A 15,355-nucleotide genomic window follows, 5' to 3' on the forward strand; every position below is an offset into this window, starting at 1 on the left:
AGAGGGCAATGGCAAGTGAACTAAGTATCTTTCTCCTACTCAACTTCAAACCTTCATAGAGGAAGGAAGATGCTTCTATTGTGGCGAGAAAGGACATATGAAACCGGATTGCCCGCTAAAGGAGCAACGGCAAGAACAAGCCTCTATGAGGCAAGAGAAAGCAAGGAAGGAACCCGCATCGCCAAGCTCGAACTCAATCCCAGATGTTCAAGGAAACATAGAAACGGAGAAAGGAAAGCGTCAACTTTTGAAGGGCTGGGGGTCTTTGAACAACCAGTGAGTACTGATTCTCTATGATCCAGGATCCACGGATAACTTCATCTCCCTTGATACTGTGGAACGTTTGTGCCTCACACCGGCTCAGCTTGGCACACCGGTTACATCCGGATCGGCATTCGAGGGGTTGACAACCAATACATCTCCTGTGCAAGGACAGCTCAATCTTCGGATTGGCGAGTACAAGGACTGCGAATCATTGTTGATGGCACCCATCGAGGGATGTGATATCATCTTGGGTATGCCATGGCACTTCCACATGACACCTATTCCCGATTATGTGGAAAAGACCCTCACTTTTGATCATGGAGGTAAGAAAATAAAGATTCATGCTGATGTCGGAGATTGGCAGTTCCCAATTGTAAGCCATATCTCCATTAAGAAAGAAATGAAGAAGTGTGTTTCTGCTTACTTGATTTTTGCACGTGAGAAGGATAAAACTAGTAGGGACTCTCTCTCTAGTGTGGAAATTAAGCGTCTTCAATTCATTGAAAAGTACAAAGATTGTTTCACAGAAACACTTCCCGATGAACTCCCTTCGGTACGCCCGGAAGATCATCGCATAGATCTCATATCGGGTAGCTCGTCTCCCAATCAACCCCCTTATCGGGTGAGTCTTGCTCAGCAAGAGGAAATTCTGAAGCAAGTCAACGAGCTTCTAGAGAAAGGGTTAGTATGGCCAAGTGCTTCACCCTACTGCTCTCCAGTTCTACTGGTGCAGAAGAAAGATAGCTTTCGAATGTGCATAGACTATAGGTCTTTAAACAAGATCACGATCAAGAATCGCTTTTCGATCCCTCGAATTGATGATATACTTGATAAGTTGCAGGGTGCAAGTGTCTTTAGTCGCATAGACTTAAAGAGTGGGTATCATCAGATACGGATCGCCCTTGAGGATGTCCACAAGACTGCTTTCCGCACAACCTTTGGACTATATGAATTTTTGGTAATGCCTTTCGGCTTGACCAATGCTCCTGCGACGTTCAATCGCACGATGGACCCTATTTTCAGCCCGTATCGAGCTTTTACGGGAGTATTCTTTGACGACATACTCGTCTTCTCTAAGTCAGAAGAGGAACATCGGAAGCACTTGGACTTAGTGTTTCAAGAATTGCGAAAGCATGAGTTGCATGTGAATGCAAAGAAGAGCGAGTTCTTTCTCTCAGAGATACACTATCTCGGCCATATAGTCTCTCACAATCAAGTGAGTATGGATCTTGCCAAGATCCGAGTGGTAGAAGATTGGCCTATTCCAACTACGGTACATGATGTACGTAGCTTCTTGGGATTATGTTCGTATTATCGAAGGTTTGTCCGAGGATTTGCTCATGTAGCAGGACCACTTCATGATTTGACAAAGAAGAAGATTCCTTTCAGATGGGGATCGAGACGACAAGGAGCTTTTGATCGACTCAAATACCTGCTAAGCCATGGACCTATTTTGATAGTGCTTGACTTAAGGAAACCATTTGAGGTTCACTGCGATGCTTCAGGCGATTGCATCGGAGCAATGTTAAATCAAGAAGGCCATGCAGTGGCCTACGAAAGCAGACGGCTTAAGGATGCAGAGTTGCATGCATGAATCTACGAAAAGGAACTCACGGCTGTGATTCACGTCTTATCCAACTGGAAGCACTATCTTCTAGGAGCGGATTTTGTGATCAAGACTGATCACCAGAGTTTGCGGTATTTTCTTACGCAAAGGAAACTATTTGAGAAGCAGATGAGATGGGCGAACTTTTTGTCTATGTTTCACTTTCAGATCCTTCACACGGCTGGGAGTAAGAATGTGGTCGCAGACGCATTGTCTAGGCGGCCAAGGGTGAACGCTATCACTTTGGTGTATCACCAAGAATTAGAAGCACTACCGGATTTGTATCCGAATGATCCAGATTTCTCCACCATTTGGGGAAAGCTACATCGTGGAGAGAATGAGTTTCCCTATTCCATTCGGGACGGTTATCTGTACCACCATCAGGCCATATGTGTGGCGGAACCATTAAGAAAGAAGATCATGGACGAAGCACACGCTTCGTCTTATGCGGGTCATCGAGGGATTCTCCGTACAACCTTAGCAATGGAAAGATATTTCTTTTGGCCTAGCCTTAAAGCTGACATTGATAAGTATGTTAGAGAATGCTTGGTTTGCCAAAAAGTGAAGTATGATTGGCATAAGACGCCTGGGTTGCTACAACCTTTGCCTGTGCCTAATGAACCTTGGGAAAGTATTGCCATGGACTTCATCATGGACCTCCCTAGAACTCAGACTGGAAATGACGCGATCTGGACCATTGTGGACAGGTTTAGCAAGCAAGCACACTTTATACCAGTCAAGAAAACGATAAAAGCAGATCATATGGCTAGGGTCTTTCTGGCACAGATCTTTAAGCATCATGGAATGCCTAACATGACAAGAAATTTTTCAAGAAAACGATAAAAGCAGATCATATGGCTAGGGTCTTTCTGGCACAGATCTTTAAGCATCATGGAATGCCTAACATGGTATTGCCATGGACTTCATCATGGACCTCCCTAGAACTCAGACTGGAAATGACGCGATCTGGACCATTGTGGACAGGTTTAGCAAGCAAGCACACTTTATACCAGTCAAGAAAACGATAAAAGCAGATCATATGGCTAGGGTCTTTCTGGCACAGATCTTTAAGCATCATGGAATGCCTAACATGTGAGTGATCGAGATCCTCGCATGACAAGAAATTTTTGGCGTGCCTTGATGGATAATCTTGGTACGAAGCTGAGTTTTTCATCTGCCTACCATCCTCAAATGGACGGGCAAAGTGAGATAGCCAATTCCACAGTATTGGATATGTTAAAAGCTTATGTGTCAGATCGGCAATCTGATTGGGAGAAATATTTGCCTCTTGGCGAGTATGCGTATAACAATACCATACACTCATCGACAGGGAAAGCACCTTTTGAGATTCTCTATGGTAAGCCTTTGCTTCCACCCATTCTTTTAACTAAGGACAAGATCTTTGCAACAGATGAATTTGTCCGGGATTTGGACACAGCCTACGAGCAAGTTAGGAGAGCTATTCTACGCTCTCAGGAAAAGCATAAGAAAGGTGCAGACAAGCACAGAAAGAATCTAGACTGAACAGTCGGACAGTTAGTCTTACTCAAGTTTGAGAAGGCAAGACTTAAAAAACAAGCGTCTCATAAGGGGAAAGTGGTAAAACTTTCTACCCGTTATTATGGGCCGTTTAAGGTCACTGAGCGAGTGAATGATGCCACTTTCCGATTAGAGCTACCGCCTAATTGGAAGATCCATAATGCTTTCCATGTCAGTTTACTCCGGCCGTATGTGGGACCGCCTCCAAGCTAGCCTAGTGCCGAGGAACCTCCTGAGGTTGAGGCAACAGAAGAAATACTCCAACCGGAGCAGATAGTAAGTCATCAGGAGCGGTCTCTCAAATCCGGAAAGATAACACGGAAGTATTTGGTTAAGTTTAAGAACTATTCGAATCTAGATGCTCAGTGGATGACCCAGGAGGAATTAGCAGCGTATCCCGAGATACTGGAGGTATATGTCCAAGCACTACAGTTGAGGTCAACTGTTTAGAAGCCAGAGGGATGTTGCTAATTGGACTATTTTCTTATTTTTAATGATTAATCTCTTTTTTAGGATATTTTATTGTATGTACTAAGAACTGTTAAAAGATTGTAGCTACAGGAACTGCCATCAAGAACGGATAACTCTGATGTGTCATTTGATGGGTGACGGTAAACATCACGAAGGAGTTTCCGTAAGTTCGGTGGAAAGGGCCGGGTTACGAGTGCCCCTGATGCGTCACATGATGGGTGACGGGTGCATCAGTAAGGGGGCATCCCTTAGGCTAAGGAGGAAATCCGAACTGAGTAAGAAAATACGCGTAAGAACGCAAGCAATAGAATAAAGATGGGTTCAATGAAGCTTTTTATGAAAAGCAGGAACATTCGCGGGAGGGTAGATGCTTTTCCGCGAGGAGTCTGTGTCTGCATTGCATCTGTGTCGTGTCCTGCACCCGGGGACGCCTGGAATGTGTTCGTGCACCTGGCTCGGCAGCACTTTCTCTCCGGAAAAGTGCCTGGCTGACTTGTTTGCAGGTTTTCTTCTTCGCCGCCCGCTTCTTCGACTCAGCAGTAGACACAAATGGAGGCTCCAGCTTCACCTCAGAGGGACTCGCCTGAAGCCCCCTCGCCCGACCCCGCTGAGCCCACCATTCGACTTGCTCTTACGCCGGCAGAGCAAGTGAGCCTTGCCACAGAGGTAGAATGCTTGCAGGCGACTTCTGTCATCTGCAAGGTTCTCGGCACTCGTCCCAGCAGAGGAGAGCTGCGATACCTTCTCCAGACCCGCCTCCTTGCAGAGGTGGGCAAGATCTTGGATGTCCAGATTCTCGGACGGGGGTACTACCAGATTGAGTTCGAGACTTTCGAGATGGCCTCCAAGGTCATAGCTATGAGTCCATTGGCCATCCGAGCATCACGCACCCACTTTCGACAGTGGCGGCATGGTTTTGACCCGTCTTCGGATGTGCTAGTAGAGGAGGCGGACATCCCCATCTCAGTCTGCTTTCCGGGTTTACGGAGGGAGTACCTTCCACTTCTCTCCAGGATTGGCTCCGCCATCGGAACTGTCCTGGAGACACCTCGTACGGCAGCATCAGTAGCTGCCAAGGCGGCTGGCATCCCTTCAGTTCGAGTTTTGGTCAGAGATACCCACACGCTCCCTAAGGTCATCCTTCTGCCTCGGGTGAGTGGGGGTTGGTTTAGACAGAGTGTGGAATACTCGGGTCTCCCGAACCAATGCTTCATTTGCAGACAGATGGGCCACCTAGCGAAGGCCTGTCCACGGAGGAGACCACGACCCGCACCCCAGCCTCAGCCCCAGCCTGCCAAGGCTGGGCCGCAGCCACAGCCAGCGACACAGAGCACAAATTCAGCGCCACCCTCCGAGCCTGGGGCTCCAGCGGAGGAGGGGTGGCAGCAGGTCCGTGGCCGTCGACGCCAGGGGCCACAGCGACAGCCTGGCACTCAGAGTGGCCCCCATGTGCCTACTCAGCAGTAGTGAGTTCCCACGGGGAACCGCTTTGGTCCTCTTGAGCAGGAGGAGCCCCCTACGCCAGCCACCACCTCCGCTTCACCCTCGCCAGCCGCTCCGCCTTCCGATCTCCCCTCCTCCTCCTCATGCCCTCCCCCGTCCTCTGCTACCGCTCACTCCCCACCTCGCCCCCCCCATGTCTCTGCCGCCCCACCCCGCTTCTTCTCTCCCCCGCCCCCCCCAGCCCCTTCTCCCTCTCCTTCTGCTTCAGTACCACAGTCGGCTCAGGAGACTGGACCCTCGCCGGCGGCTAGGAGATCTCTTGGCAGCGCCTTCGCCACGAGTCGCCTAGCGAGAGAGGGTCAGCCTTTCATGCGGCCCCCACTGCAGATTCAGACATCTCCTCTTGCAGCTATCCCTCGTGGTTTGACGAGCTTTGACCTCCGACGCCGCTCGGATTTCTTCGATTACGGGTTTACTCGTTTTCTTGGCGATTCCGCAGCAGACCACGAGGCAGCCTGCTTCAGAGTCCACGCTTTGTTCCTCGCCGCTAGGGGGACAGAGGCCTTGGACTCAGCAGTTGGTTTCTCCTTCCCCCTCTGTGGCAGGACTGAGACAGAGTGGTCCCTCGACTCAGTGGTGGGATGGTTGCATACACAGGTTCTCGAGTTCTCTCACCACATGGAACTCGGCGTTACAGATTTGCTGCAGACTTTGTGGCCACTGGCCAAGTTTGCGGTGACACCCCCAGATTCAGCAGGATGTAGACACATTGTGGTGTACTTTTTTGCTGATACGCAGTGTTTGCCTTGCTATGTATTCATTCATGAGGACTCCTGGACAGAGGAGGTTGCTTTACGCACGGCTCGCTCTACTTGGGCTTGGACCAGGCACTCACTGCAGTCTCGCCTATCTAGAGGACGCTCGGATGCGGATTACTCCCCATCCAAGCCTGCTTCGAAGATAGCTCGTCTTGCTGCTGCGGCAGCATCTGTTCTCTCTCGCTCCCCATGAGGATCATCTCGTGGAATGTGCAGGGACTAGGTGGGCCCCAGTTTCAGCGACAGCGGGGCCGATTGCGTCAGGAGCTTCAGCGTTGCCTTGTGGGAGGAGAGATTGATCTCCTTATGCTTCAGGAGCACCATTTGTCTGAGAGCCGCATTCGGCGATGTGGTCAGATTTTGCGTGGACGCTTTGATACCTTTTGGTCAGCTGCTTTTGGACCTGGAGGCATCCAGGGTGGGGTATGTATGACTATTGCGGACTCATTACAGCAGGCCATTGTGGGCAGAGGGATTATTGTACCAAGCAGGGCTCAGTGGATTACTATGCAGGTTCAGGGTAGCCTTGTGGGTTTCCTGAACATCTATGCGCCCAATGTGGCGAGTGCTCGTGCAGAGTTTTGGTCACAGATTGTTGAGTCTTTGCCACAGGTTGACCAGTGGTGTGTAGGAGGGGACTTCAACATGTTGGAGGACCCTTCTGACAGGATCGGAGGCAGCCATGCTACTTTGCATGGAGTCGAGTTAGCAGCTTGGGATAGGTTTTGTATGACGTTGAGGGTCTCGGATACATGGCAGCATTCTGGCTTTGTGAGGCCTCCAGAGAGTCTTGCCTTCTCTAGATCGGACCGCAGAGTGGGAGGAGTGAATCTATCGCGCATAGATCGCTTCTACACTAGTGACCACTTCAGTGACTTGGGGGGATCAGTGGGCATCCTGGCAGGGACATCCTTCTCGGACCATGCACCATTGATCCTCACAGTGGCAGACAGGCAGAGGAGTGGGAGCACGATGCTTCGCATCCCAGAGCGGGTCTTGTTGGACTCAGCACTCAGAGAGGGTTGAGGTTCTATGGACAGAGGGCATGGACAGCCAGGCTCCACCTGCAGACAGAGTGGCCTCAGGCCTAGTTCAGCTTAGCCACTTCTTTCTCCAGGAGTCTTTGGCTCGATGGACTGCAGCGAGAGAGGAGGAGTAGCGTCTCAGACGAGGCATTGCTTCACTACAGAGGATGCAGGAGCAGCATCCAGACAGTCCATGGTTGGACGAGCAGTTACAGCAGGCTCGACAGGAGCTTGCTTGCACAGAGGAGAGGCGCCATGAGTTTGCCTTTCACCGACACAGATCTCAGTGGACTCAGGTGGGTGACAGAGTGACAGGTGCTTTTTTTGAGACAGTGGGACCTCGGCACTCGCATGCCAAGGTCAATCAGTTGAGTAGACCCGATGGGTCAGTTGTTTGTGAGCCAGAGGATATGCGTGCAGTTGCTACTGACTTTTACCGTGAGCTACTGTCGGTTGAGCCCGAGTCAGAGAGACAGGATGCATGCAGGGAGCAGGTTTGGGCACAGATGCCTTGTCTTGTGACTGAAGAGATGCGGCAGAGGCTTGAGTTACCTCTTCAGCTTGAGGAGCTGCACACGGCTCTTAGGGCCCTCCCTTGTGGTAGCTGTCCAGGTGGGGATGGGCTGACTTTCATCTTCTTCTTGGAGTACTGGGACCTGCTTGGCCCAGATCTTTGTAGTGCCTTTCAGTACTTTCTGCACACAGGAGAGATGCCGGATAGCATGAGTGAGGGCCTGATTTACCTCATTCCAAAGGAGGGTGGCTCCTTGGATGAGATTCGAAAGTGGCGCCCCATCACCATTCTCAACTCAGCCTACAAAATTCTTGCCAAGGCTCTGAGTTTGAGGATTCAGCCACTTTTGGAGAGCCTTATACACGGGACTCAGACAGGTTTTGTCAAGGAACGCAGTATCCTTGACAACATCTTCACTTTTTGGGAGGCTTCTGTCCTTGCACGGCTACGTGGGGAGGACCTTGTGATTCTTCTTCTCGATTTTGAGAAGGCATACGACAGAGTTGACTGGAACTTTCAAGAGGGCACGCTACGCAGGATGGTCTTCTCAGAGGCTTGGATCAGAGGGGTGTCAGCTTTGTACAGACAGGCCCACAGTCAGGTGCTTTTGGCAGGAGGTAGAGGTGAGCGCTTCATGCTCACACGATCGGTCAGACAGGGTTGTCCTCTTGCCCCCTTTCTCTTTCTGTTCTATGCGGAGGCGATGAGCAGATTTTTGGTGTCACAGCAGGTTGGTTTGAGGGGCTTAGCACTCCCTATACGGGGAGATGAGCTTCTGGACGCTGAGTTTGCCAACGACTCAGCCTTGTACTTAGAGGGCCAGGAAGCCAATTTACACAGATGTGGGCAGGCTTTGGAGACCTTCTGCTGTGCATCGGGCGCACTGATCAATTGGAGAAAGACAGTGGCTTTCTCAGTTGGTAGTGCTCCTGTGCCAGATTGGATGCCAGGAGAGGGTTTCAGGTGGATTCCTCTAGGGACTGCAGTTCGGTACTTGGGTTGTCAGGTTGGTTTGGATTTGTCCCCCGAGCAGCAGATTGCTCCTCTTCTCCTGTCCATCAGGAGAAAGCTGTTACATTGGAGCTCAGCACGACTTTCGCTGGCTGGTAGAGTAGTAGTTGCCAACCAGGTGTTGTTGGCGACTATGTGGTACATCACTTCTTGCTGGATCTTCTCGAGTTCTTGCATCAGCCAGATAGAGAGGCTGATCAGGAACTTTCTTTGGTCAGGTCGCGACACTCAGATTGCCCGAGCCAAGGTGGCTTGGTCGGTCATCACACTTCCTTGTTCTCAGGGAGGGCTTGGGATCATTGATCCAACACAGTAGAGCAGAGCCCTTCTTGAGAAGTTCGTCGTCAGAGGACTTCTTCCAGGCGAGGAGCCCTGGAAGGAGTTCTTGTTGCAGAGGCTTCGTGCCAGGGTGCCTCAGTCAGGAGGCCCTTGGCAACCTTCGACCAGATGGATCTTTACAGAGTTGCGCCGAGTTGGTTTGAGCAGGAGACTGGAGGACCGATTCGCTGTGAGTTTGCTTCGTTCTTGGGAGCTATTGCGGCGTGGCCTAGAGCAGCGACAGCCGACGTGCACGGAGGAGCGCCTACGGCAGCCCCTCGTCTGGAACCCCATGGTTAGCACTCAGAGAGGCCACTTGGTTGGGAGTAGGCCTCATGTTTCTTGGGGTCCCATGGCAGCAGGTCCTGCGCGCTCTCTAGGTGACTGGCTAGAGTTCACAGGTTTGTCAGAGGAGGTGCAGGTTGTCCAGCTACAGGGCATGAGAGGGGTTCAGAGCATGTGTCAGGACATCTCAGAGTCAGTTCCGGCTGATTGGCTCTCGCCTCTCGAGCCAGTAGCACCCCAGTGGATGGGAGCCTTCACACTACTGGAGGTTCTCATTTCAGTCAGGGCTTGCTCAGAGACTGTCCCAACCCTGTTCTTCGAGCTTCAGGGTGGGGGACGATTACAAAGAGTTGCAGTAGAGGCCCCGTAGGTAGCAGAGTGTTGTTTCCAGAGGATCCGAGTTGTGGGCATCTGTGGGAGGACTTGCGTCATAGACCCTGACCCAGCAGCTCTTGAGACAGGACATTGGAGGCTATGGGCTTGGGAGTGCTGTCCACTGGCACGAGTACAATGGGATCCTGGTGAGTGGCTTTGGAGGGACCCATTCTCTTCTGCAGACCGCCCAGGAGTCTCTTTCTTTCAGTACACTGTTCGGCTTGGACGTCATATACTTGCAGCACAGAGAGAGGCCCGCCCCGCTGCAGCACGTCATTGGCAGGAGGAGGGTCTCACTGTTGAGTTCTTGGCAGCTTTTTGGCAGAGGCTGTGGGACTCCAGACAGTCGAGGCGCGTCACCTTGTTCCAGTGGTTGGTTGCACACAGAGCCACAGCAGTAGGGAGCTGGCTTGTACATAGTGGTCTCTCGGTCGCACGTACAACCTGTGACCAGTTGGTGGAGAGTCAGCGACACTGCCTTTGGGACTGTCCCTCGGCCCAACAGGTGTGGCTACGAGTTCTTCGGCTGATGCCTGTCCTCTCCACGGCTCGACAGTACACTTGGGGGGCGGCGGCTTGGTCCCACCCTCACAGGCCCGGCACTTCAGTTTGAGCTATCTTCCACCAGCAGGATGATAGTGATACAGGGGGGTCGACCTACACTCCAGCCTGCTACAGACCTTACTCCACAGGAGTGGAGCAGTGAGAGAGCGGAGTGTTGGGAGCTCATCAGCGGCCTACCTCTCTGGTTCATCTGGCGGGCCCGTTGTTTCCGCATCTTTGAGGCTCGCCTTGTACCACCAGCAGAGACTGTTCGTGACTTTTGGCTAGAGCTGATCCATACTCTCAGAGGACAGCTTGAGGGACTTCAGGGCAGCTCCGACCGCATGCGGGAGCGTCGCGAGGCTTTCCTTCGTCTTTGGCGCCCTGGGCCGTTTTACTCCATGGGCCAGGGGGTGCTCAGATGGCACTACTGTCCACCTGTGTGGCTTTTCCCTCCTCCCATCTCTTGATTTAGCCCCATTGTATATATGTTGTTTTTTCATTGGGAGAGTCTCCCCATCATGTTTGTTGTAGCCCTCTCTTGCAGTGGTGGATGTAGCCCTATGGGCAGCTTTCATTAACTAATAGAAGGATCTTTTTCTCGGAAAAAAAAAAAAAAGGAAATCTCAACACAATGCCATCATCTTGAAGAACTGACAATTCAAGAGAAACAATAGACGGTATTTATAAGGACCAATTATTTGCATGGCTGACCTTAATATAAGTAAAGTTCGGATTAACACAGAGGGCTAAATTGCTTGGTAGAGTCCATGGTGTCGTGGTCCAAGCTACCATTGCTGATCCTCTACATCCTCCAGCAATGGAAAACTGATCATGATCGAAGGATCATATACATCCTGAAAAGGCAGGGAGAAGCGGTCATTTATAGTGAAACAAGAGCAAGACCCTGAATTTGCAACATTGAGTGCAAGGATCATACCTTGTTATTTAATCCTGCCTCAAAGTTTGAAAGGGCTGTGTTACAACCTACATTGTAAGGCATTACCTGCATCAAAACACATAGAAACGCTTACATTAAAATATAAAATTCACAAAGTTCTATGATACACAAAAAAAAGGATTTATTAAAATTTGGTAATAAAGGCCTGGACTTTTGATAAACTTGATCTTAAACTTCGGTTAAATATTATTGTTAGTAACAATGCAAAAGACAGTTCTGCAGAATGGCCTTGAGTTGGTAACATAATACTTATTCTAAATTCACTCTGCAATATGACAAAAAACGAGGCAGAGATATGGTAAGGGAAAAGAAGGCATACAAAACTACCCCCTCACACTATTAAAAACAACCACAAATTATTTAAAACACTCTTCATTCTCCAGTTGGTAAGGATTGCAGACATTAATAACTAAATGCATACCTTGAAGGCTAGGTACACAAGCCCTTTATCGAAGAGCTGTTTGAAAACCCACCAAACACTTTCCATAAACTTGGGATCTAAAGTTTTGTAGTCATTCTCAAAGTCAATCCAACGTCCCATACGTGTAACGATAGTCTCCCACTCTTTACTATATCTCATCACAATGGCTCTGCATTCTTCATTGTAGACATCAATTCCCATATTCGGCACATCCTTGGTGCTCTTGATGTTAAGCTTTTGGTTGATTTGAAACTCAACTGGGAGTCCATGGCAGTCCCAGTCTAACCGGCGAGTCACATGGCAGCCATTTGCTGTTTGAAACCGTGTAACAATATCCTTTATTGTCCCAGCTAGAATGTGTCCATAATGTGGGAGACCTGTTGCAAAGGGCGGTCCATCATAAAAGATGTACTCGGGCTTGCCCTCAGACAGCTCCAACTGTCTTTTGAATGCATCCAACTTCTTCCAAAGGGCTAGGACCTTCTCCTCCTGTAGCGGAAAGTTGAAGTCCTTGCCCTCACACACGTCCTCCATGGCGATGTTGCTACTCGCAGCACAAAGTTTATTGCGTGTGTGTGTGTATGCGTGTGCGCATGTGTGTATGAGAGAGAGAGAGAGAGAGAGAGAGAGAGAGAGAGAGAGAGAGAGAGAGAGAGAGAGAGAGAGAGAGAGAGAGAGAGAGAGAGAGAGAGAGGCTCAAAGAGCGAAACTGTGCTTGCGCGGGAGTAGGGGTCCGACGATGGAGAAACACCGACAGTGCGTCAGTCCTCAAATGGAGAACCTTGGGAAAGGGTTTTACTTTCAGTGTCGCCCACGTCAAAAAGGGTACTACTCAAGTTACATCTACTAGCTCTTGCTCGCTCTTACCACCGATACATGTGTATGTGTGTGTGACGGTTGTGACAATTGCCGACATGCGTCTTTGCAGATAACTTTTTGGGTATTTGCCATGTTGTCGATATGCAGGGGAAAGTTGTTGCATCTCCGGGGAATAGGGGAAACCCCATGCTTGCCACCCTTGCCTCCATTACGTGGACCTCTCCAAGTTGTGCATATCCCCGCAATAGGTGCATTTCAAGAGATGACATCCCCGATGGGAAGCTCCTCAAACACTTTCTGTGCTTTATGAAGTGCATCACGTTTGGCATACATGACGACCAAGGCACCCACAAAGCGACAAACAATCTCCCTCCCTAACCTTGTTGGACATATCCTCCAATCAATGCACTCCATGAGACAACATTGCATCTGGAGACACACCCTCAACTTGCATCCGCTGATTGGCAAAGATTGGGAAACTTATTATAGATTACAATGATGGTTGTAAAGCTAGTATCGTGGGTGCAGGAGAAGCTCTTGATCATGCCATTGGTGTTGCTACTGAGTTTGCATAGAAGAAGAAGAAGAGAAGAGTGACTTGGACGATGTGTAAGAAGAAAACAATAAATAAAATGAGGGTGCAGATGTGGAGACACAGGCTATGCAGACGGTGGTATTGATGATGATGATGTTGAAGAGGCTAATGAGGATTTGAATGTCCAAGATATTGATGCCTACTGACTACACAGAAGAACATTAGTCAAGTTTATGGTAGCATCAACCCCAACAAATCTAGAAGCTTGTTGAACAAGTCTTAAAGATGTTAGCTAAAGGAAAGGACAGGGAGGTACCATATTTTCTCATTGGTATAGCTATCTTAGTTTGCTAGTGGAGTGAATTAACTCTTTGAAATACCAAGAACAACACTCTCATGTGAAAGACTCTTTAATTGGCTTGTTAGGGTATGTGTCTTATGGCATAACCACTTAATATCTCCCCCCCCCCCCCCCCCCCCCTCCCTTATGCATATGGTACGAGCATGAAATAATGGGAGGCTACCCCTATTGTATACGCTTATGTTTGACCTCTAAAAACCCCCCTCTTGTACACTCATACGGAAATCCATAGTGAATCCCCCGGGCCCGGCTTACTCTCTGAGAGAGGGCCAATTATATCAGAGAGGGGAAGTGTTTTGGTTGCAAGAAACATGGACACTTCCGCAAAGTGTCCCAAAAAGGCACAACAAGAACAGAGTGAAGACATGCCAGAGAGTTTGAGATCGGCAGAGAAACGTGGCAGAAAAGGCAAGATGAAAGTAGGAATGGTACCAGATTGCATGGGTATTGACCAAACCGTGATTGATGGAAGTACAGAACTTTGCCGAGCTTGGGGCAAAGTGAAAGATCAAGAAGCCCCGATTTCCTTCAATGGAGGTGTCAAGGCCAACTTCATTTCACCTGAATTGGCGGCACCAACTTTAGATTACACCTGACAGGATGGGACTACTAGCAAAGGCAATTCTAGTGGCACCCAATAGCCATTACACCTGTCATTAACAAACTTCGGTTGCATTGTTAGGGGTATTTAGGGTATGAGGACTTGTGACGTCCTCCTAGGAGTCCCTTGGTACCATAAGAACAATGCCCTGGTCGATTATCAGGCAAAGAAAGCAACTTTGACCAATGAAAAGGGCCGAAAAGTTGTACTTGATGTAAAATTGAAGGGCGAGTCCGTCCCTATTGTATCGACTTCGACCATTTCCAAATTAATCAAATCCAGTCTCTTTGTTTACTCGATCTACTTGAAAGAGTTAAATGATGAACATAGAACGAACATGTCTGAACTTGATAGAGAACGCTAAGATTTTCTCCACACTCATGCCGATAGCTTCTCTGAGGGCCTGCCAGGTGAGTTGCCCCCATCTCGTCCTGAGCATCACACCATTGATCTGATTTCTGGAAGCACGCCACCGAATCGGCCACCTTATCGTGTTAGCTGAGCCCAGAATGAAGAGATCATGAACCAAGTGAAAGACCTTCTGGAAAACGGTCTTATCTAGTTGAGTACTTCACCCTACTGCTCTTCGGCGTTGTTGGTTTTAAAGAAAAACGGATCTTGGAGAATGTGCATTGATTATAGAGCTCTCAATAAAATCACCATCAAGAACAGAATTTCGATTCCAAGGATCGATGGTATTCTTGATAGAGTTCAGGGATCCTCTTGTTTCAACAGGATTGATTTGAAAAGCGGATATCATCAGATCTGAATCGCATCGGGAGATGTCTTCAAGACAGCCTTTCGGACGAGCTTCGGTTTGTATGAATTTTTGGTCCTTTTGGCCTTATAATGCTCCAGTGACTTTCAACCAAATGATGGATAGGATTTTCAGAGAGTATAGATCATTTGTCGGCACTTTCTTTGATGACATTATAGTCTTCTCCAAGGATGAAGCAAAACATAGACACCATTTGCTATAGGTCATTCAGGCATTGCGAGATCCCAAGTTAGTTATCAATGCCAAAAAGAGTGAAATTTTCTTGTCGGAGATGCACTTTTTGGGACACATGGTCTTAGCAGCAGGAGTACAGATGGAGCCGGCCAAGATCCAAACCATACGTGATTGGCCAGATTTGAAGAATGTTCATGAAGCTAGAAGCTTCTTGGGCTTGTGTCCTTACTACTGGCGATTTTCATAGATTGCACTCTCTTTTTAGCGTGGCTATCTTTTCATACTCTCCTTGTGTACCATGGCTACTTTGCTTCTGCTTTATACGTGCTGGCGTGTGTGCGCGCACGCACACACACACACACACACACACACAGAGAGAGAGAGAGAGAGAGAGAGAGAGAGAGAGAGAGAGAGAGAGAGAGAGAGAGAGAGAGAGAGAGAGAGAGAGAGAGAGAGAGAGAGAGAGAGAGAGAGAGAGAGAGAGAGAGAGAGA

At 49.1% G+C, this 15,355-nt stretch overlaps 1 protein-coding gene and 1 pseudogene across 2 annotated transcripts in view; one reads left to right on the top strand and one right to left on the bottom strand.

Annotated features, from left to right (window-relative positions):
- Positions 1-15,355, top strand: part of LOC147417794 (uncharacterized) — a 64,994-nt gene that overhangs the window by 15,017 nt on the left and 34,622 nt on the right. The window lies entirely within an intron of this gene.
- On the bottom strand, positions 10,839-12,128 carry LOC147417795 (isoleucine--tRNA ligase, cytoplasmic-like; annotated as a pseudogene).

This window comes from Adiantum capillus-veneris, chromosome 30 (assembly GCF_014529385.1).
Source record: "Adiantum capillus-veneris isolate H3 chromosome 30, ASM1452938v2, whole genome shotgun sequence".
NCBI lineage: Eukaryota > Viridiplantae > Streptophyta > Polypodiopsida > Polypodiales > Pteridaceae > Adiantum > Adiantum capillus-veneris.